Source organism: Triturus cristatus, chromosome 3_2, assembly GCF_964204655.1.
Source record: "Triturus cristatus chromosome 3_2, aTriCri1.1, whole genome shotgun sequence".
NCBI lineage: Eukaryota > Metazoa > Chordata > Amphibia > Caudata > Salamandridae > Triturus > Triturus cristatus.
Window position 1 is genome coordinate 926,459,565 of NC_140584.1, and position 23,534 is coordinate 926,483,098.

The following is a 23,534-nucleotide window of genomic DNA, read 5'->3' on the forward strand; positions in this document are numbered from 1 at the left end:
AAAACCGGATTGGGAGGGGTCTAGGATGTTGTTAACTTCGAGGTAGCGGGTCAGCTGTTGACAATCTTCTTGGTCACTTTTGCCGGGAAAGGGATCAGGGAGATGAGCCGGAAGTTCTTGAGGTCCTTGGGGTCCGCCTTAGGCTTCTTCAAAAGGGCGTTGATCTTGGCGTGCTTCCAGCTTTCTGGGAAGGTTGCTGTCTCGAAGGAACAGTTGATTGTTTTCCGGAGGTGGGGCGTGATGGTTGCTCTGGCTTTGTTGAAGACGTGGTGAGGGCAGGGGTCCGATGAAGATCCGGAGTGGATGGAGTTCATGGTTTTGATGGTGTCTTCGTCGCTGACGCTGGACCAGACGGTCAGGTGACTGGTGCGAGTGGTAGTCGCAGGGGTGGTGGATTCGGTGGTGGGTGCGGGGGGGGGTCGGAGTTGAAGCTGTCGTGGATGTCGGTGATCTTAAGGTGGAAGAAGGTGGCCAGGGAGTCGAACAAGTCTTGAGATGGCGGGATGTCGTTGGTGTTGGAGCTGGGGTTAGAGAGTTCTTTCACGATGCTGAAGAGCTCTTTGGTTTTGTGTGCGTTGTTGTCTAGGCGGTCCTTGAAGGCGGTCTTCTAGGCGGTCTTCTTGGCGGTCCTGATGAGTTGGTGGTGTCTGCGGGTGGCGCTCTTGAGGGCTGTGTGGTTGTCTGGTGTTCGGTCGTGGAGCCATTTCTTCTCCAGCTTCTGACAGGTGTGCTTGGAGATCCGGAGGTCCTCGGTGAACCAGGCGGCTTTCTTGTTGGTGTGGTTGGTTGTAGAGCTCTTGAGAGGGGCGAGGGTGTTGGCGCAGTCGTTGATCCACTGTGTGAGGTTGGTCGCGGCAGTGTCTGGGTTGGTGGGGTCGGTGGGTGGTCTCAGGGCAAGGGCGGTAGTCAGTTGGTCCTCGGTGACCTTGCCCCAGCAGCGGCGTGGTAGCTGTTGGGTGCGGTGGTGTGTGGTGGGTTTTCTGAAGGTGAAGTGGATGCATCTGTGGTCGGTCCAGTGTGGTTCGGTGGTGTGGTTGAAGGAGACGTGGGGGCTTGCGGAGAAGATGGGGTCGAGCGTGTGTCCAGCGGCGTGAGTAGGTGTCGTTACGAGCTGTTTGAGTCCGAGGTTGGCGAGGTTGTCGATCAGGGCGGTGGAGTTGGCGTCGTTGTTCTCGAGGTGGAAGATCTGAAAGAAACACGTTAGTTAGATTCCTCGCCTTAGAATATCCCCAGGAGTCAGGCTGGATCCGGAAAGATTTTTGTAGCAATACCCCTTGCACGTCCCTAGGCGTCGTCTGCGGCTCCACGTCCATCATTGGCGTTGTGCGCCGGAATGACGTCGTCGGATTACTTAGACGCCGCCCTCGCGCACTGACGTCAGTTCTTCTTTTTTCCGTGCCAGTAAGCGCCGATCCGGGAAGAGCTTACCCCTAGTCCCTTTTTGACAAACTTTTTGACCTCTTTTCGTTACTCGACATCTGGTGCCGGTAGGATGCCTGGATTCAAGCATTGTGACGCCTGTCACCGACTGATGTCTGTAACAGATCACCATCGCCGGTGCCTGTACTGCCTGGGGGCCGACCATGACGCGGAGTCGTGCCCCGACTGTCAGGCCTTGATGTCGAAGGCTAGGCGGGAGCGGTCCCGTAAGCTACTCAAGCTTCGACACTCGGCTCCGCGTTGCTCTCAGTCCAGGAGGAGGTCCAAGGACCGTTTGCGGAGCCGCAGCCATAGACATCGCTCGTCGGGATCTTCGGGTAAGTCCCGTCGCTCCAAACATTTTAAGAAGTCCAAGCGGCGTCCTCGCTCTTCGGACTCCCCTCACCAGTCGTGCGACCCGGCCGAGGGTCCGGGTGGTTCCACCCCCGCGGCTCCATCGGAGCCGCAGGAGCCGCGCTCGTCCCCATACCCTCCGGTTCCTGGGACTGACGCGACTCCGGCGGGGGTCAGTGCCTTCCTCTCGGCCATGAGGAATCTGGCTCTGCCGTCGACGCCTGCCGGCGCGCCTTCGGGCCCCGCAGGGTAGACTGGGCGACCTCGCGTGCCGGCGGCTCCGGTGCCGTCGAGGGCTCCGGCCCAGACGCCGCAGGTCCCCGAGGGATCCAGGCCTGGATCTCTGCTGGCGCCGGTCGACCTCACGACGACTCCTCCACCGACACCGGTTCCACCCCAGACGCCTTCCCCGCACCGATGAGTGACAACTTCATCCACCGTCCGGCTCCGATCATTCTTCCTGTCTACCAGGAATCGGATGATGAGGGCGACTGGGAGGGGTCTCAGGACCCTCTGGCCGAACAGGCCCAATTGTCTCAGGACTGGGCAGAGGAATTGGGGGACGCCAGCGGTTTGGATACCTCTCCTGACGCTGGATTCATCTCTCCTCCGACTGTGGCCTCGGAGGAAGGTGCAGCCTTTTCTGTGGTGCTGCGCAAGGCGGCCGAAGCCCCAGGGCTCGAGTTGCCTGCTGTGGCTGTGAGGACTAACGTCCTCACCGAGGTCCTTCAACCGACAGCAAGCTCCACTGAGCCTCTGCTGCATTTTAATGAGGCCCTCATTGACGTTCTCCAAGGCACTTGGTCCAAGCCCTCCACAGTCCCTCCTGTGGACAGGAACGTTGCCCGGCGCCACCGCACTGCTCCGGGCGACCCCACATTCCTCTCCCACCACCCCACCCCCAAGAGCCTGGTTATCCAGGCCTCAACCTCCCAATCCTCCTTCCCGTCTGCTCCTCCGGATAGGGAATCCAAGAGGTTGGAGCAGTTTGGCAAGAAACTGTTCTCGTCCCTGAGTTTGGGACTGCGGTCTTTAAATACCGCTTGCCTTTTGGACCGTTACTCCCACTCGCTGTGGGATGCGGTGGAGGACGTTCTGCCCTTGTGCCCGGAGGAGGCCCGGGAGCGGCTCACCCAAGCACTTGCTAACGGGCGAGATGCAGCGCGGCACGCCATTAGATGTGGACTAGACACCACGGACTCGCTGGGTCGGGCGATTTCCACCACGGTGGCGCTTCGGCGTCACGCCTGGCTGAGTTCCACATCGTTTTCAGGGGATGTCCAAAGCTCCCTCATGGACATGCCCTTCGATGGCACTCGCCTTTTTGGCGAGAAGGCAGACAGTGCGCTGGCCCGGTTCAAGGACTCCCGGGCCACGGCTAAGTCCTTGGGTCTTTCGGCCCGCGGCCGCAAACTTCCGCCTTTCGCCCCTTTCGTGGCCAAGGAAGGGGCGCTTCCTCACGTCCGCCCAGCTACCGGCCGCAGAACCAACCTGCACGCGGACGTGGTTTCCGCCGAGGCGGTTCTGGAGGACAACGTGCCGGTCAGTCCACATCCACCCCGGCAGCATCCGCCTCAAAGCCCTCCTAGTCCGAGCTTTCAGGCCCATTCAACGCCAGTGGGGGCAGAGTTCGCCATCACCTGCTCCACTGGCGCTCCGTCACTTCGGACAGGTGGGTGCTGCCAATCGTCCGAAGGGGCTACTCCCTCCCCTTCGAGATGACCCCTCCAGCCATGCCACCGCAGAACCACCGTATGTCGGGGGATCATTTGCATCTTTTCCGGGAGGAGGTTTCGGCCCTCTTGGCCAAAAAGGCCGTCGAGCGCGTGCCTGGTCCAGAAGTAGGTCGTGGTTGCTATTCCCACTACTTTCTGGTTCCCAAGAAGGGCAAAGGGGGCCTACGCCCGATCTTGGATCTCAGAAGCGTGAACGCCTTCCTCCGGAAGGAACGGTTCAAGATGCTCACTTTGGCTCAGGTTCTTGCTGCCCTAGACCCTGGACACTGGATGGTAGCGTTGGACTTGCAGGACGCTTATTTCCACATCCACATTCCCGTCCTGCCGGCCCACCGGCGTTACCTGCGGTTCACGGTGGGTCAGGAGCACTTTCAGTTCACCGTGCTCCCCTTCGGCCTCACCAGTGCCCCTCGGGTGTTCACGAAAGGGATGGCGGTGGTCGCAGCTCATCTGCGCAGATCAGGGGTCCCAGTCTTCCCCTATCTCGACGACTGGCTGTTGAAGGCGGGCTCGCCCCAGCAAGTCGTCTCCCACCTCCAGACTACGGCAGACCTCCTGCATTCGCTGGGGTTCTCCATCAATGTGCCGAAGTCGCACCTGAGTCCCTCCCAAAAGCTCCTTTTCATAGGGGCGGTTTTTGATTCGGCGCAGTTCCGGGTCTATCCGCCGGAACAGCGGTTCCTGGACATTCGAGCCCTGATTCCCATCTTCCGGCCTCTGTCCTGGATTTCGGTCAGGTTGGTGCTGCGGCTTCTGGGGCTGATGGCCTCCTGCATCCTGTTAGTACCGCACGCCAGATGGCGGATGCGGGCTCTGCAGTGGGACCTGAAGTTTCAGTGGGCCCAGCATCGAGGCAACCTGTCCGACCACGTCTTGATCTCGGAGGGCACTGCGAAACAGCTGCAGTGGTGGTTCACGAATCGCGATTGGGTCAGCGGCAGATCCCTCTCCCTTTCCGAACCGGAGCACGTGGTAGTGACGGATGCGTCCTTCCTGGGATGGGGGGGCCATATGGGAGAGGCGGAGATCAGAGGACTCTGGTCTCCGGCAGAGACTCGGCTCCATATCAATCTTTTGGAGCTGAGGGCGATCCGACTTGCACTGAAAGCCATCCTTCCCTCTGTCCGGGGAACTGTCGTGCAGGTGTTCCTGCACGACACCACCGCCACGTGGTATTGCAACAAACAGGGCGGCGTGGGGTCGTGGACCCTTTGTCAGGAGGCCCTGCGCCTCTGGACATGGCTGGAACACCAGGGCATCACCCTAGTGGTTCAACATCTGGCGGGCTCTCTGAACGCCAGAGTGGACGAACTCAGCCGCCGGTGCATGATGGATCACGAATGGCGTCTGAACTCGGACGTGGCGCAAGGTCTCTTTCTGCAGTGGGGAGAGCCTTGGTTAGATCTATTCGCCACCGAAGAGAACGCGCAATGTCAGCAGTTCTGCACGTTGGAGTTTCCAAGGCGGCACTCGCTCGGAGACGCTTTTCGTTGCGAGTGGAGTTGTGGTCTGTTGTACGCCTTTCCGCCTATACCACTTCTGCCCTGAGTGCTGAAGAAGATCAGGCGCGACCGGGCCCAAGCCATCTTGGTTGCTCCGGATTGGGCACGAAGGTACTGGTATACCAAGCTACTCAGTATGTCCATCGATCCCCCGATAAGACTGCCTCTTCAGGAGGATCTTCTGTCGCAGCAGCAGATCCTGTCCAGCCTCCACCTACATGCGTGGAGATTGAGCGGCGGCAGTTGATGCCATTTGACTTGCCTCCTGAAGTCTGTGATGTCATTCTGGCAGCCAGGCGCCCCTCCACAAAGACGGTATACGCCTGCCGGTGGAACAAATTTGTGGCATGGTGCACAGCAAAGGCTGTGGATCTCCTTTCTGCCCCTCTTTCTGAGGTTCTCCTCTTTCTTCTTTCTTTGGCCCAGCAGGGCTCTGCTCGGGGCACCTTGAAAGGTTATCTTGCTGCTATCTCTGCCTTCCTTCGGCTTCCTGATCAGCCTTCTCTTTTCAAGTCCCCTGTTGTTTCACGCTTTCTCAAGGGCATTACTCATATGTACCCTCCTGTTCCTTTCATAATCCCTCAGTGGGACTTGAACCTTGTTCTCACTTTTCTGATGTGCGCTCCCTTTGAGCCCCTTCATAACTGTCCCATCCATCTTTTGACTTTGAAAACTGCTTTCTTGGTAGCAATCACCTACGCTAGGCGGGTGGGTGAGCTCGAGGCTTTGTCATCCAAGCCTCCCTTCCTTTCGGTTCATCCGGACAAAGTTGTCCTCCGGACCCGTCCTTCTTTCCTGCCTAAAGTCGTGACTCCCTTTCACATCGCGTTTAAACTAAGGGTAAACCCAAAAAGTCGCTGGGACCTGGGTATCAGAACAGTAGAAAGGAAATGGTCCCAGAACAAAGGAGCTTGTAAAAGCCTAAACAGAATCAACAGTAATGAAAAATACAACAATGAAATAGCATCCAAGTGTTATTTAATCACACCTAGATGGGAACATATTGATGTAGAAAAAAATTCACAATATTCAATCAGTGTGGGGTGCCACGGGGTAAGGGAAGGGAGTGATGGATTGGGTAAGGTAATAGGATAAGTGACATGGAAAAACTTTTACTACTCGTACAAATCAATTGTTTGGCACGCAATATTGTGCCAATTAATTAGTATGAAATCCATTCACAGAAGAAAATAGATGATTTGACAAAAACCATATACGATCAGAGGAAACCAGTGCATATTGCACTATTGTCGGTATTGGCACAGTCTTATGTCGACGTTTCGACCCCAAAGCATAGGTAGGCGACTGAGGTCCTTACTGGCGGGGTCTTCCTCAGGACAAACAGATGGGTGGAGCAGAAGGGGAAGGCACCTAAAGAGACATTGGGTAAGTGTTAAAAACTGTGTCGAGTCCCAACTAAATTGACTTAGGGAGACTGGGTGAGCGAAAACATCGCCATAGTTACCATATTAGAAACAGGGTATCTAATCACTTGGAACGTGCGCGTCCGAGGGTGCAGGGCCTGGTGGGCTCCGAGGACTGTAGAGGGTGGAGTTCACCTGTAATGAATTAAAGGTGTCGTTGTAACCATCCATAAACGGGTCAAAAGGATTGGAAATTATTCAAAAAAGGAAAAAATCTCACTTACTGGTGATGATCAAATCAACGAGGAGAAGTTATTAAATCCAACAACACACGCCGTGAAAGACATCGGTGTGACAAGTGAAATAAATCACGAAGGATGATGACCTCTATGAATAAAATGGGAAAGAGTACTGATTTAAAAACAGATGGAAAACCCAACCTAGAGGATATTCAGCTAAGGACCTAGTACCCTAATCTGTCAACAATAACAGCGATTAAATAGGGGGAAAGTCCGCACCTTGGTAAGTGGTGGGACATAGACTATATCGGTATTGCTGTACATTAATGAAAGTGATGACAGGGCGTTAAAAACTGTCTATCTGGAGAAAACAAGTATGGTGAAGTCGCATCGTTTCCAGTATCACAATAAAGTGCACTTTGACAGAGCCGGTATGCATTTGCGTGAGGGAGTTAGAAAGCTAGGCAACTGAGTTTAGAAAAAGATGCCACGCATTGCTAAGTTGCTCGTAGCAAGAGAGTTTGACAGAACAAACGTTCCCATACCTTAAGCGGCTGTCATGGCCTGTCGTGCTCGCGGTTTCAAACAAAGCACTGGACCCGTTGGGAGAATTCACTGATAAGGACACGCCGTGCGCCGCGTGACGTTCAACCGGGCGCAGCAGCTCGATGCTAGCAGCGTCGGTGTAGTAGAAGAAAGACACCGTTAGTAGTTCTATGGGGAAGGAGGCAAAACGCTCGTTGACGACTAATGCGAAAAAATGTACATTAGTTCCGAGCACTCCAGTGAATTAAATTAAGAGGCTAGATGGATGGTTACACATTAATTAAAGGTGTATTAAGAAAGGGGATCTCGATTGAGGCTTCTAGCATGAATAAAGCAGATCAGTCCATGGGCATGAGGGGACAGGGGGTGAGCAAACCTGCAGGGGGTACATCACAATTGATCAGGCACATACGTAATTACAGACAAAGATGAAAGAAACATATTCGAGCAAAAAGAAAACCTTTGCATTGATTGTAAACACACACGACGGCCTATGTGATTGATCATGAACCCGTTATACCATTGACAGTAAACAGAGTGTTAATGGATAGACATAGCATTTGGAACATAGATGTAGCATAGATGAATAACATGTTTCAAAGTAATTAAACAGCTAAATAGATTAAAGGTTCCATTCACAACAGAAGCGACCTAACAGCTGGATGGATCGAGATACAGTGGCCAACTAATTTCAGTTCCCTAGAATGGCTAATTGGGCATTACTCGGATCCTGTTCGTTCAGACCCATGTTGACAGTGTCAAAGCGAATCATCCATTTGGACTCCCTAATGGTGAGAATAGAAGATATGTTGCCACCCCTAGGGCCCAGTTCAGTCTTCTCCACCACAATCCATTGCATTTGCTCGGGGCTATGTCCTAGTTGATTGAAATGTTCAACTAGAGGTGCTCCGATCACATTACATCTTATTCTACTTTGGTGCTGTAGGATTCTCGCCTTGATTTTTTGTTGAGTTTGGCCAATATATAATTGGCCACATGGGCAGAGGATCCCATAAATGACGTTGGTCGAGTTACAATTGGTGTGTGAATGAAAAGTGATGGTTTGATGTTTGTAGACAAACTTTTTAGATTGAATGGTAGTTGGGCATGCCTTGCACGATCCGCACTTGAAATGACCTACAACGGGTGGTAGTTTCCAAATTGAGTGGATAGTTGGTGCAACCGGGTCCTCAAGGAAAGAATGTACCACATGGTCCTTGATGCTCATGGCTTTTCTGAAGGAATGCATCGGTAAATTCAGTTGATTGATCTCAGTTGATACAATGCCCCAATGTTTGTTAATTATCTTTTTCACGGCATTGCTTCTAGTTGAGAACGTTGTCACACATATCATCTTGTTGCTCGTTGGTGATGTAGCAGGATCTTTAGCTATGAGCAAATCATCACGTGGGTTGTACCAGGCCCTCTTCTGGGCCCTCTTAACCAAACGCTTCGGATAGCCCCTGGCAATTAGTCTGGCATTCAGGTCCTCCGACTCTGTCATGTAGTCCACTCGCTTAGTACAGTTCCTGCGGATACACTTGGATGCTATTTCATTGTTGTATTTTTCATTACTGTTGATTCTGTTTAGGCTTTTACAAGCTCCTTTGTTCTGGGACCATTTCCTTTCTCCCTTTCACATCGGGCAATCTGTCACGCTGCCCACCTTCTTTCCGCCTCCGTACCCTTCAAAAGAGGAAGAGAGGCTCCACCGTCTGGACCCAAAACGTGCGCTATCCTTTTATTTGGACCGCACCAGACAGTTCCGGGTGGACGACCAACTTTTTGTTGGGTACGTTGGGGCTAAGAAGGGTAAAGCTGTACACAAGCGGACCATCTCTCGGTGGGTCGTGTTGTGTATTAAGACCTGCTATTCTTTGGCGAAAAAGGTTCCTCCTGTTGGGCTACGGGCCCATTCTACTCGGGCCACGGCGGCCACGACTGCACTGGGACGGGGAGTCCCCTTGCAAGACATCTGTCAGGCGGCGACGTGGGCTTCGCTGCACACGTTTGCGAGACATTACTGCCTGGACAGCCAAGTCCGGAGGGATGGCCACTTTGGCCGTTCTGTTCTCCAGGACTTTCTGGTGTGATCTTGGTTCGCAGACCCACCACCGGGGTTGGTATTGCTGGGCTAAGGTGAGGAATCTAACTAACGTGTTTCTTTCAGATGAACAAGTTACTTACCTTCGGTAACGATGTATCTGTAAGAAACATTAGTTAGTTAGATTCCTCACCGACCCACCCAGCCTCCCCGTTCTGCGAACCGACATCTAGGGTTAAGGTTCTCCCTTTCAGGGCCCTAGATTTTTTGGCACCAGTGTCGGTCTCTTGCATGGCTCCGCGTCCCTGGCGCGGAAAGCTATGTACAAGAACTGACGTCAGCGCGCGAGGGCGGCATCTAAGTACTCCGGCGCACGACACCAACGACGGACGCGGAGCCGCAGACGACGCCTAGCGACGCGCAAGGGGTATTGCTACAAAAATCTTTCCGGATCCAGCCTGACGCCTGGGGATATTCTAAGGTGAGGAATCTAACTAACTAATGTTTCTTACAGATACCTCGGTACCGAGGGTAAGTAACTTGTTCTTCAGGTCCCCGAGGAGGATGTAGTCCATGGAAGCGAGGGCGTGGGTGCTGATGAGGTCGGCGATGGTGTCACTGAACTGTGGGTGGGGTCCAGGAGGTCTGTAGATTAGAGTTCCTCTGAGGGTGGTGTTGGGGTCGGTGTGGATCTGGAAGTGCATGTGCTCGGCGGTGGTGAGGGTGTCATCGGTGTTCGTTGAGATTTTGATGGTCTTTGTGGATGATGGCGATTCCTCCTCCCACTCCGTTGGTGCGGTCTCTGCGGGAGATCTTGTAGCCCTGTGGGATGGCTATGGCGATGTCTGGTGCTGAGGTGGCGTTCAGCCTGGTCTCCGTCAGGAAGGCGACGTCGGGGGTGGTGGAGTCAAGCAGGTCCCAGAGTTTGATGGCTTGCTTGCGAGCGGAGCGGGTGTTGAGGAGGATGGAGCGGAGGTGGTTGGGTTCTCTGGCTGGTGGTGTGGAGGGTTGGATGCTGGTGAATCTGCAGTTCCGGCAGGTGAAAGGCCCCTGGGTGCATTTCGGGGTGGCCCGTTAGCAGGGGTGGTCTCGTCTGGTGTTGAGTGCGTGGAGGGTGCTTGCGTCGTAGTCCAGGCTGGCGTTGCGAGAGGTGCTGTGTCCAGGGGTTCTGGCGCTGGGTGCGGTCCACGATCCTAGGATCTATAACATCAGACAAGTGGGTTTTGCAGATTGTCCAGGAGGGCTATCCTCTTACTTTTCTTTCTTTTCCTCCTACTATTCTGCAGAGTCAGGAACGGCTGGCGGAGGATCACTTAAAGCTGCTCCAAGAGGAAGTTACAGCTCTTTTGGTCAAAGGGGCTATAGAAAGGGTTACAGTTTCAGAAGTAGGTAGTGGCTGTTATTCCCACTACTTTCTGATTCCGAAGAAGAAGGAGCTGCGGCCCATTTTGGATCTTCGAACCGTCAATCTTTTCCTCAAAAAGGAGACATTTTAAAATGCTCACATTGGCTCAGGTCTTGTTTGCTAGACCAAGGAGACTGTATGGTGGCGTTGCACCTGCAGGATGCGTATTTTCACATTTCCATCCTGCCGAGCCACAGACGTTTCCTGTGGTTCAAGGTAAGCCATGAGCTCTTTCAGTTTACCGTGCTCCCCTTTGGCCTTGCCAGTGCCCCTCGGGTGTTCACCAAGGTGATGGCGGTGGTTGCAGATCATCTGCGCAGGTTAGGGGTTTCAGTCTTACCTCAACGACTGGCTGTTGAAGGCGTCCTCGCCCCAGGCTCCCACCTCCAGACAACAGCGGACCTCCTGCATTCGCTGGGGTTCTCTATAAACGTCCCTTTCGTCTGAGCTGTTCTGCACTCAGTGCAGTTTCGGGCTTATCCTCCTGCTCTCCCTCAACAAGCAAGGCAGGGTGGGGTCATGGATCCTTTGTCGAGAGGCCCTGCGTCTCTGGATATGGCTGGAACATCAGGGCATAACCCTGGTGGTTGAACACCTGGCAAGTTCTCTGAACGCCAGGGCAGAAGATCTCAGCCATTGATGCCTAGTAGATTACGAATGGCGTTTCCAGTCAGAGGTGGCGGAAGGTCTCTTTCAGCAGTGGGGAGAACCTTGGTTAGATTTGTTCGCCTCCAAAGAAAACGCGCAATGTCAGCAGTACTGCGCGCTGGAGCTTCCAAGGGGGCTATCGCAAGTCATCCTTGTGGCGCTGGACTGGGCAAGGAGAGTCTGGTATCCAGAGCTTCCGAGCATGAGTGTTGATCCTCCGATCAGGCTGCCCCTTCGGGAGGATCTTCCATCGCAGCAGCCGAGGTGGGTTCTCAGCCCTCCACTAAGTCTGTATACGCCTGCTGTTGGCAGAAATTTGTATTATACTGTACAGAAAGGTCTATTGACCCTCTTTCTGCTCCTCTTTCTACTGTCCCAGCAGGGCTCTGCTTTGGGAACTCTCAAGGGTTACCTTTCTGCTCAGTTTTCTGTTTTTTATGGGCTGCCAGACCAACCTTCTCTTTTTACACATCCTATTGTAAATAGATTTCCAAAAGGGCTGGTTCACTTGTTTCCACCCATGCTCTTTATTATGCCACAATGGGACCTTAATTTGGTCCTCACTTATTTGATGTGTGCTCGTTTTGAGCCTTTGTACAAGTGTACCCTCTGGCTGTTAACCATCAAAACAGCCTTCTTAGTGGAGATTTCATCGGCCAGGAGGGTGAGTGAGTTACAGGCGTTATCCAGCTCGCCTCCTTATTTTTGCACCAGGGCATCTTTTTTACTTAAGGTTGTGACCCCATTCCATCTGGGTCAGTCCATCACTTTGTCCACCTTCTTTGCTCACCCACAACCCTCTAAGGAAGAGGAGCATCTCCACCGACTGGACCCAAAAAGAGCCTAGTTCTACCTTGGCCGCACAAGAGTTCCGGGTGGATGACTAACTCTTTGTGGGGTATGTGGGAGCAAAGAAGGGAAAGGCAGTGCAGAAAAGAACCATCTCTCCCTGGGTTGTTCTCTGCATTAAAATCTGTTATGCCTTGGCGAAGAAGCAGACCCCTGAGGGTTAAGGGCCCATTCCACCAGGGGAAAAGCTGCGACTACAGCTTTGGCTCGGGGTGTCCCAGTCCAAGACATCTGTCAGGCAGCGACGTGGGCATCATTGCACATATTCGCAAAACTATTGCCTTGATGGTCAAGTGCGCAGGGACTGGCACTTTGCCCTCTCAGTCCTGCAAGACTTTTTAGTCTAGACCATGAGTCCGCAACCCATGGCGGGGATTGGGTATCTGATACAAAGGTAAGGAATCTGCAGCTAGAAGTCTCTATCAGATGAACAAGTTACTTACCTTCGGTAACGCATTATCTGGTTGAGACTCTATCTAGCTGCAGATTTCTTACAGCCCCAACCATGCCTCTCCGCTTTGTGGACTGATGTTGTAGGACTAGGGTTTTTCCCCTTTCAGGGCCCTAGTTTTGCACACGTTTATGTCCATCACTTCGTGGCTCTACGCTTCTGGCGTGGAAAAACAAAGTACTGAAGTCCGCGCGCCTGAGTGGCACCTATGTAGGCACCGTGACATCCTAACCCACGCCATCGACATCATGTGGAGCCGAATGGAGCCTCCCGACGTTGCGCGCAATGGGTATTGCTCAGCAAAATTTTCCGTTCCAGCCTGACACCTGGGAAATTCAAAGGTAAGGAATCTGCAGCTAGATAGTCTCTACCAGATAATGAGTTACCAAAGGTAAGTAACTTGTTTATCAAGCGACACAGGCTGATAACCTCCCTTTTGAGTGTTCATTTTTCAAGGCTTTTTGCGCTGGGGTAAAAATGTCGACATAGCCTCCAATTCCACCTCATTCCACATCTCTTGCCGACATAGGATATCAAAGTTCCTCAAGTAGTTTTCAAGTTCAGGATCTGAGTGCAATTTTTTATGGTGCCTGCAATATTCCGTGAAATTAGACGTTGAACTTAGTTAGACGGATACTCATCATGGACTTTTGAGGAAAGTGATATCTGGTTGGGAATTGCGGGGTTGAGGCTTAGTTTCACAATGTGAAGTTGAGACTTTTTGGTTGGTTGCGGTGGAGAGCTTCTAGTCAGGTCAGTCAAATTTGTTTTTGATTAAGGATGTGAGCAAGCCAGTTCCAGTCTGCTGTTTTGAGGTGTGCGGGATATGAAAGTTGGCAGGTATGTCCCTGTAATCTGTGTACTGATATTACTGAATCTGTTGGAGAAATCTGACTGGCGCCGCCTGCCGAGTACCTCAAAAGGGTTTCGTCTGGCCCACCCAGGCTTGTTTGATGCCCTTTGCTTATAGGTGTGGTTTATAGTCATTAGATAATAACTGTTGGATATTTCTCCTCTGTCCCATCTGATACCATTATTCCCCAGTCTGCGAAGACACTGTGCTTTGATGTAATCAATTTTTCAAAATCTATGCATGTGGAAGAAAGGTGTCTCATAATGTTCTCAGGAACATCTTTTCAGGATGATGTTGCTATTGGGTGATTTATAATGGGGTCGGGATAAAGTTTTAGATTCTTTACTACCGAGTCTCCTCTTTGGCTACGAGCATTTGGAAGGAGCCAGCATCTGCTGAAAGCTTATTTTTAAAGGGATTGATTGTTTCAATAGCTTTTCCCTCGCAGCAAGAGCCTGGGAAAAGCTAGAGCGACAAGTCATTTGTGGAGTGCTCCTTTTTTGCAATAGTTCCTAGAGGTTTGGTGCTAGCACTGTGTGCTCTCCTGTAGCACATTGTGCCTTAGCCATAGAATTTGAATACTACTTCGACTTTGTTGTACTAAGGATAAGCTGGTTGTGTTTTTGGACACTTAGATTTGCAAAGTTGTAGTAGACTGTGGATGGACTCCGCTTGGATCCAAGACCGGGGATGAACCATTTTGAAATCGACCTTGTTGAGGCATGGGGCGGGCACTCAGTGTGAACTTGCTCTCCCTCTGCTAGATCAGAGGGAAAACTTCATGTTTGTTTGAATATTGGGAAAACGTAGCAGTGGTTTCTTTCAGCGTAATCACTTTTTCATTATTCTCTTTTTTATTTTGTATTCTTATTTTTTTCCATTTGCTTCTTGAAGAGGCGGCGGGTTCCGTGGAGGAATTTAATTTTGTGCTATTAAGAGAATTCACTACAAGACACCATAGAGTATTTATATCCGGTATTGGCTCAATGGACTTTGATATTTCACATCCGTTGTCAGGGAGGCCCTGGTTTTTGTGCACTTCAGCTACGGTCCATTGCTGTGTTGAGAGTTGTGGAACAGAGGAAATCGTTTGAGGAGGTATTTGATGCAAAAGTTCTGTAGGCTCTGTAGATGTAGTGGGTCCAGAAGTATTATCAGTGTTATAGGGAAAGTGCGCCTTGATGATTTTTATTTCCTCAACTATGGGGGATACAATAGTAGGAAATTCATGCAGTTTTTCGACAATGGGATTGCAGGTTCAAATCTGTTTCTAGTGATAGTTTTGTATGCTAGCTGCTGATGCTTTAATAGATAAGCTTAATTCTTTTATCGTTGCGTGAATATTCTCGAATATGGTGTCAATAGCAGCAGTATATTGTGCTAGAGATTCTAGTAAAGCAATTTGTATGTCAAATTTCTCGGATTGGAATAAAACATTTTGATATAGCATCTGTCTGGAACAAATTAAACCAGATATCGGGCTCCATGACTGCTGTATTCGCAGCATTCTGTCTCGCTGTCGTGTTAGAGGGGTCAAGTGAGTGAGCACTCAGTGGGACCCTATTGGCAGGGGGGCAGATGTTTAAATCGTTTACATCATCTTTAGACAACTGCAGAGTATCAAAAAAAGAATCTTGAATGACGCTTCGGGGATTAGGCTCCTGGAGGTGTAGATAGGGAACTCTTTTTTGCAGGGGAAATACTTTTTACAGAAAGGAGAGAGGATTTGCTCTATATCCATCATAGCCTCTCCATTACTGGCAGACCAGGCCCTGGCTCGTACACTCTAAGATCTTGAAGTGGATTTTGAGCCAGGTGCCAAGATACGTCTTTGGTGTAAGTTTTACTAGCTTTCTTGGTTTCTGAAAGAAACTCACTTGCCCGAAGGATCTAATTTGAGCCAAGCAATTTACCAGAGACGTGAACACATCACCTTATTTCTGCAGGAGCAGGATGGTTGCAAATTGCTGCATTTAGACGTTGTTCCAAGTTTTCTGTGTCTGGCAATACGTTCTCAAATTGTTAGGTTGACCCCAATCCTCTTGTACTCTATGTTTTATAAAAGACTCACTGTTTTTAAAAGCTGGTCGCACCACTAACGTATCACTGTCTGCGCCTTGAGACCCTGATTGATTGACTGTCTCCCCCAGGGCTCCACCTGAGACCCACTGCGCAGTTTGAATCTCTATGAGGGATGTGAGGAACAAAATAGTGGGCGGGAGCAGACTTTTCAATTGCAGAATAACTTTTAAGTTCCAAGATCTTGTCATGGTGCAGTATGAACACCGGTTGTTAAGCTGTTTATGGGGATGGGGAGCTCAACCGAGCCACAAGCCACACCAAAACCTAGCCAGCCCATTTCAGCAGGGCGTGGGCTCAACCGCAGTGAAGACTTATGCACAGCTAACACCTATTAGGTCTTGCCCAGTGCTTTTTGCAGAGTGCAGAGGTGTAGAAATCTGGATTCGGACGCGAGGCAGTGGCACGACCCAGCCCCTGGGTGTGGGAGGATAGACCAATTGAAGTAGTCTTTGGTGTCCACAACAGACTTGAGGCCCAAGCTGTCAGCCATCGAGACCTTAAGAGAAGCTTGAAGAAGAACCTCTCTCAATTGCACTTGCATGCTGGGGGGGGGGGTTGCTGGTGGGCAGCAGAGAAGCCTAAAGGGAGGGCCACAGCAACTGATGGTGGCCCCCACCCCAGTAAGTCAGAAAAACACCAAACTCCCAGGCACGTCCTAGACCTCGCCAATCACGCTGCCCAGCTCTTGGCTTACACAGTCCAGCCTTATTGGGGCACTCCTTCGGCTGTCATCAATATACTGCACCAGCACGGACTATAAACGACGGTTGCGCACGGCTATGTCTGCGGCTGGTAGCCAGGAGCTGAATTTCAGGGAGCGAAGAGCTAGGAGCTGCATTCTGCGACCCCTGTTTCGAACGATTGTGCATGACTCGTCACTCTAACGCTCAATCAGTTGGTGTAGTCTTGCCAGTCAGCGATCAATAAAAGTAATTTCCTTTGGAACGCCCTATATCCGTATGTTATTTCACCATGAACTCTTTTCAAGGTCTTCCATCTGCAAGCTCCTGGTGGTGTACTTCCAGGGTAGCCATTAGCAGGACAAGGTCTTCCTGGTTGGGAGCTGTTCTCTACTTGGGTCAGTACAGGTTTCTGCATTTTGTATGGAGAGATTCAGTCCTGAGATCGTTTGATTTTGTGATGCCAGGCAGTCATGTCCCTGCAGAATTCTTGAGCAACACTAAGATGTCCGTTTTAGTTGCTGGCGCTTGCATGCCACAATTGTGTGGTAGAGTAGTGACACTCTGAAGGGTATTCCAGGAGTCTTGCGTCTTTCAACCCTCCATGTTCTCTGCCGCTTGAGCATCTTTTATGGTGGATGCCTTGGCTGTCTTGGATTTTGAGGTGGCCATGTCCGCCATGGCACTCTGCAGTTTGGGCTCAGTCTATTATTTATCGAACAGGTCATGGGGTCACTGGATTGATTTCAAATCTAGGTTTGTTAAGACCAAGTGTCCAGATTTCGAGAGAATGGATATTTGTGAATTGTACTAGTTGAAGAACTTTCAATGCATCTATCAATACTATTAAAATGATGACATCTTGACCTATATGGACAGAACCATGAGTATGTATTACATCAAAAACTAGAAAAATACGCCCGGAGAAGTGGAGGCAATAGAGAAAGTGGAATATCTGGCAAAGGGCATATCTGACCTCTCGCCTCTCTAGTTGACAGTGTGGGGAGAAAAGCAAGGAGTCGGGGAGAGTGGCTGTTGCAAGCTTGGGCCCTACAAGATATAAAAGTCGCCCATGAGATCCTAACAGATTCGGAACTGTATTTCTGAGAAAATGAGGGCACAGTGTCCTCGCCAGTAACTCTATGGTAGGCTTATAAAACGGTGATAAGAGACCAGGCACAAAATATCGTAGCCCATTAAAAAAAAACAGACCCAGTTAATTGAGACCCTGAAGCATAGACTCCTAGATTTAGAGAAACCTATAGTTACAAATATAGATCACCAAACGCTACGACAGATAGAGGTAACCCGGAGAGAATACAAAAGCCTAATCACTCGGGAAGTGAAAGCCCAACTCCTGGCCACAGAACACCGGTTATGAGACCGGCGACAGAGAGGGAAAACCATTGGCCTGGTTGGGTAGAAGAGAGAGGGAGGCGAGGTGGGTTGCCTCCATACAAGAGCAGGACATGATGTACACTACATCCCCAAGTATAGCAAACGCCTTTTCCCTGCTGTTCTACAGAGCCAGACACTTCCCACATAGACTCTCACTTACAGTAGAATTCCCCATCCTCTCATGGGGGGGGATAGAGAATTCTTAGAGGAAGATTTCACCCTAGAAGAAGTAAGTGACGCAATTGTCAGACAAAAGTCGGGGAAGGTTCCAGGCAGAATTTTTTTGAACACAACGTCAATCCATTGGCCCCACACCTCTTGAATATGTTCCAGTCAAACTTAGAAGAAAATACACTCCTGCCAGACATTGAGAAGGCTACAGTGGTGGTAATCCATAAACCGGGAAAACCCCCAACGAAATGTGGGTCTTACCGAACTATATCTTTACTGAATGTGGAAACAAAAATACTGGCCACTGTGTTAGCGACTTGCCTCCTGACAGTAATAATACCCCTCATTCACTGGGACCAATCCGGCTTTTACATGACGTGCTACAGGACTTCATCTCCGCCGACTAGCCAATTGGATAGACACTGTAAAGAATAGATCCACAGCACACGTGTTCCTTTCCTTAGATGCTGAGAAGGCTATTGACATGGTACATTGGCCATTTCTGAGGCAAACCTTGTCGAAGTTTGGATTTGGCTCAGCTTTCATAGCCTAGGTGGAACTACTCTACGCCAATACGATGGCCAGGGTTCGAGTTAATGGAATAGCCTCCGAGACCTTCCAGAACCAGAGAGGCACCCGACAAGGTTGCCCCCTGTCTCCTCTGCTATATGCACTGGTACTGGAACCATTGGCCTTTATAATTAGGAAACACCCAAAAATTACTGGTTTTAAAGATAGTTAGGGCACTCTTCCAGACGAGTGCATATATCGCTTTATGCCGATGACATGCTCTTTTATATATCACGAACCCGAACCAGACACTCCCGATAGTGTAGAGCACTGTTGGACCTGGCCCTTCTGGCAAGTTCACCCCTAGAACTTTTTGCAGTATCCTATCCTTTTTCCTGTGTTGTACTAGTGGTTTTAGGCCTCTAGGCGCTTTCACACTGTGTCCCAGTGGAAAGCGCGTGCGCTCTGTGTATGGTTTGGTGAGACTGACCTGCCCTCCCATAGGAATGAATGGGGAAAGTGTGTGTCCCCGGTAGTTCCTGATGCGTGGGGAGTGCAGGTGCGAGTTTGGTATGTACGGACTCGTGATAAAATGCTGCGCAATGATGTGTGCGGCGTGCATGTATCTAGTGTGGAAGTGCCACTTCTAGAAGTGGGCACTTCTGTGTGCAGTGTGAAATGAGTGCCTTGTCTGGCGATTGGCTGGCTGAGGTCATGTGACGGGCTAGGGAATCCCCAGAGTCAGGAGGAGTCACCCAGTGGTGAATAGGGAGATCAGCAGCCAGATGGGTGGGAGGAGTACACCTAGGACCTGAATAGGGCTGGGCTTTCCCCACACAATGCTAGCTCCGCCCCCTGTGGTGCGACTGATGACCCTGGCCTGTCCTGTGAATAGGGAGAGGGGCTGAGCAAAACAAAGTGCTCAAGAACCAGTTGCATCTGGTTCGCCCCTCCCCTCCACCTTGAGACAAAGGTATTATGTGTATAAAAAGGGGCGGTGTCCCCTTACAAAATGTTCTCCTTTGGATCCTGACAGAGGGGGGCTTGCTGCTGGTGGGGCTTTGCCCCCTGGACGCCTTCAGGACCTTTTTGCTGGTCCTTTTACTCTGCCAGGGCTTGGTGCAGCCTCTAGCGCCTGGGAGCGCTGAAATTGGGCCCCTGAAGGAGCACTGGAGCTCTGCAGCATGCTGCTGCCTATTGCCTGAGGGAATCCCCACTGAAGGGATTCCCCCGTGATGCTGCCGGGAGCGGGTGCCCACCCCGCATTCTTATTATGCCTAGCGGGAGCCCACCCTGCTTATATTGTTGCTTTTAGTGCGCAGGTGCCCACCCTGCATCTTCGTTTCATTTTCTAAACACCATGGGTGCCCACCCCGCTTACTGGCGTCCCACGCGGGTGCCCACCCCGCTGCTGCATTTATTGTCACGCTCGAGGGAGCCTACCCCTCATTTGAATCGAGGAAATCGCCGCCGCTGCCCAGCTGCGGCCGCCCGGAAGTCAGGCAACGGCTGGGGCGGAAGCGGTGCGAGAGTTGCGTGCCCCGGGTGAAGTACGAGAGCAGCGCGAGGCTCCCATCTGCGAGGGAAGCCCCGCGCCGCCTGAGAAGTGCTGCCGCCCGCAGAAGAGGAGTCCCCTGCGCCAGAGCCCTGTGAGTAAGGGCTGGGCAGGGGACAGGGCTGCACGTCACTCGTGCTACCCCGAGGGAGCAGGCTGGGTGTTTGGTGCGAGTCACCGAGTCAGAGCGGCCCCGTGTGTGCAGTGGGCCGCTCCAACAAGGGGGCATTATTGTTCCAGAGCCAGAGGGCTCCAACGCTCGGGGCCATAGTTATTCACGGAGCCAGTGCGCTCCAGAGGGGCTACGTATTTCCAGAGCCAGATGGCTCCAACGAAGGGGGCATTATTGTTCAAGAGCCCTGAGGCTCCAACAAAGGGGGCATTATTGTTTCTTTAGAGCCTCTGTGGCTCCAACGCTTGGGCACGATTGTTTATCGAGCCTGCCTGGCTCCCACGGGCCGAATTGTTTCTCGAGCCCAGAGAGGCTCCCACGCTATGGGGACCTGGTTGTTTCTTTAGAGCCTCCGTGGCTCCAATGCTATGGGGGCATGTTGTTTTTAGAGCCTAGGTGGCTCCAACACCATGGACACTGTATCAGGGGCCATTGAGAGCCCATGCCTATTTGCCTCCCCAGCTGCGCAGCACTTGGTGCCAGCTGCAGTGTTTAGGCCCTGTTCTTGTCCCCAGCTGATCAGCAAGTAGTGGGCAGCTGCTACGTTTAGGTTCTGGTGCGACCTGGACCCTAATGTGATTGAGGTGTTGTTGCGATTCATGCTAATGTGATTGGGTGTTAGGAAATGTACTGTGTATAGCATGTTTTCCGCACCCTGTGTTTTATACCTCTAAATGTGGTCATTTCTGCCTAGGAGGTTGTTTTACCTGTTTAGATTGGTGTTAGGGAGATTGTACTTCCCTGTGCAACATACACCCCTAGGGTAGGTGTACTTAGGTGGTTAGGTCTAATGCGTTAGACCAATGAGAAATTGCATAATGTGTTTATGCCCCTGTGATGGATACAGGATAGGTTTTATACCTGATGCTAGTGTGATGACGCTGAGGTCATTATTGCGCCAGTAGATACTGGTTGTGTTCTACAGTGCTAATTTGTGTTATGTTCTACATGTACACTTGGTGATTTGTGCTAAATCTGACAGTGGCCCATGTGGCCCTGTCCCGTGTAAATAGTCCCTTGTAAAATTCTGCCCAGTGCCAGTTGGCACAGTGTAAATTGTGTGAATATTATCTAATGTGTTTTGGTATAATACAAAGGCTATTTTTATATAATACCTTGTGTGGAGTTTCTTTTGTGGTGGGCCTTGGGTATTGTTGCTGGGTGCGCGCTTTACACATTGCCTCTGGGATAAGCCTGACTGCTCGTGCCAAGCTACCAAGGGGGTGAGCAGGGGTTATCTTTGGCTTGTAACTCCCCAGCCCTGACTAGAGTGGTGGTTTCTGCCTGGCTTTGGCGCAAGCCTTAGCCAACCAGAAATCCCATTTCTAACCAGCACCTTTCAGGAAATGGCCAACACGCAGGATACAAAAATAATTGGCACAAATCCAGACTGTACTCTGTAGGTGAGCCCATAGACAGGAGACTGCTCCTGGGATGCTTTCATGTTGCTCTAGAGGGATTCAGATACCTGGGTCTATATATGACCACCAATGACATGACCAATCTTAATCCAAATATTAAGAAGGTACTCGAGGAATTTCACGGGGATGTTGAGAGGTGGAGGCGACCCCCCGCTAATGATAATGGGAAGAGCAGCATTATATAAAGTGATTACACTCCCGAAATGGCTCTACTCGTTTCAAAACACGCATTGCAGAATACTCGAGGCCATATTTAACACTATAAATGCACGTTATCGTGGGGTGGAAGACACCCGAGATTCGCATTACAAACACTTCAACGAAATCTGTATAATGGGGGACGCTCTTTACCGGACATAAGAGCATACTACAGGGCTGCCCATCTTATAGTGGTTAATGAATGGGGTCATGCGGCGGAAGACCACCCCACTTACGCCCTAGAACGATTGCAGTTTAGGAACCGTACATATCTCCATTACATTTACAGAGGCAAGGGAGTTTGCCAACTTTTTCCGGCCACTCAAAGAGCAATCTAGGCCTGGAGAAGGACAGAAAAACAGATGGGATAAGCCGATTACAAGGGAGACTACCCCCCTCCCCCCCCCCCCCCCCCCACCCCACCCCCCCCCCCTCCCGGCCCCTGTCTTGGGAGGGAGCGTGACTGCTAGAGATAGGTAAACTCCAAGGACTTAAGAAGTGGGACTTAATTGGGATCGCTAAAATAGGTGACATCATAGAGGGAGATAGTCTAGCTCCCTTTGACATGCTCAAATGCACATATCAAATGTGTGACACCCAGAGATACTCGTATCACAGGCTGCAACATGCTTGGAAAGCGGAGGCGCTAGATGCTGCAGATATCCCAGAGTTTGCCCCTTTAGAAGGGAGATTGCTCCAGGAAGAGCTCTCCCTCAAAGCTATCTCATGGACCTATAAAACACTAATGTATAATATCCCAGATAATCTGGGGTCACTCAGGCCAAGTTTGAAGTTACCTCCAGGCCTCTGGAGGATATCGACTGGGAGGCGGCTCTGATGTACCCACGGGAATTGGCGATTAAACAGCGATTACGCCTAATACAATTCAAGATTCTCCATAGAGTTTATTTAGATAGGGTGCGTCACACAACATGGGCAGAGCAGAGACACCTCAGTGCCTGCGGTGCAAAACAGAACTAGGTATATACATGCACATGCTCTGGGATTGTAGGCTAATTCAAATGTACTGGAGCCGGATACTAGGGGAGCTGAATAGTGTTGGGGGCGCAAATAGAACTGGAGCCGAAGTACGCCCTATTGGGCATTCCCACCGAAATAGACCTGCCGCACAGCAAACTCCTTCTATGCAACCTAGGGCTCAAAGTGACCAAGAGATATAATATAGCTCGTCATTGGGGGACCCAAATCCACCCACATTTACTAAGTGGAGGATTCACATGGATCTTTACATGGTAGCCAACAAAGTGACATACCAGGTACCAGGCGAAAGTATACCCCTGAAAGTTTCCCAAGATCTGGGCCCCTTGAATAAAATACTACGGGATGAGTGTGGATCAGGAGGTAGAGGAATACAGCATAATGAGGCAAAGCCTGAGAATTGAGGAGGGATGAGGAGCCCATCCCTTCCCCCCTCATCTTCCCCCTGCCCTCTGCCCCCATCCTCCTAGTCCTCATATGCCTTTGTTCCCCTTGTACCTTTCCCAGGTTTGAGCCGTTAAAACTGTAAATTCAGGTAGCCCGGAGATGACCAACTTCATTGCAGCCTTACTGGTGCCAATACCGCACAGCACCATGTTACTTTTATTACTGCAATGTCTGTTTTATATCTATCCATTTCTGATTCTTGATTGTCCATGTATTGCATATAATTGTTAATAAACAGTTTTTAAAAAAACTAGAGAAATGACATTTTATGCTTTGTCGACCAACTATCTGCAGTCTCAAGCTCTGAGCCTGACTGCAAAAAATGGTTTTCTGTTAACTCCACATCATCAAGGACAGCGTTGCATGAGTTATAGTTCTGGCTTAATTTATTTGAACCAGTTAATGTGGCGTCCCATATGACAGATAAATGCGGTGATCTTGGTGTCTGTTCTATGTACTAAACGTTGCCATCTGTTCATGCTGAAGGGCCC

At 50.9% G+C, this 23,534-nt stretch overlaps 1 protein-coding gene across 2 annotated transcripts in view; it reads left to right on the forward strand.

Moving 5' to 3' along the window:
• CLTC (clathrin heavy chain) overlaps positions 1-23,534 on the forward strand; it is an 853,725-nt gene that overhangs the window by 828,222 nt on the left and 1,969 nt on the right. The gene's annotated exons all lie outside the window — the stretch shown is intronic.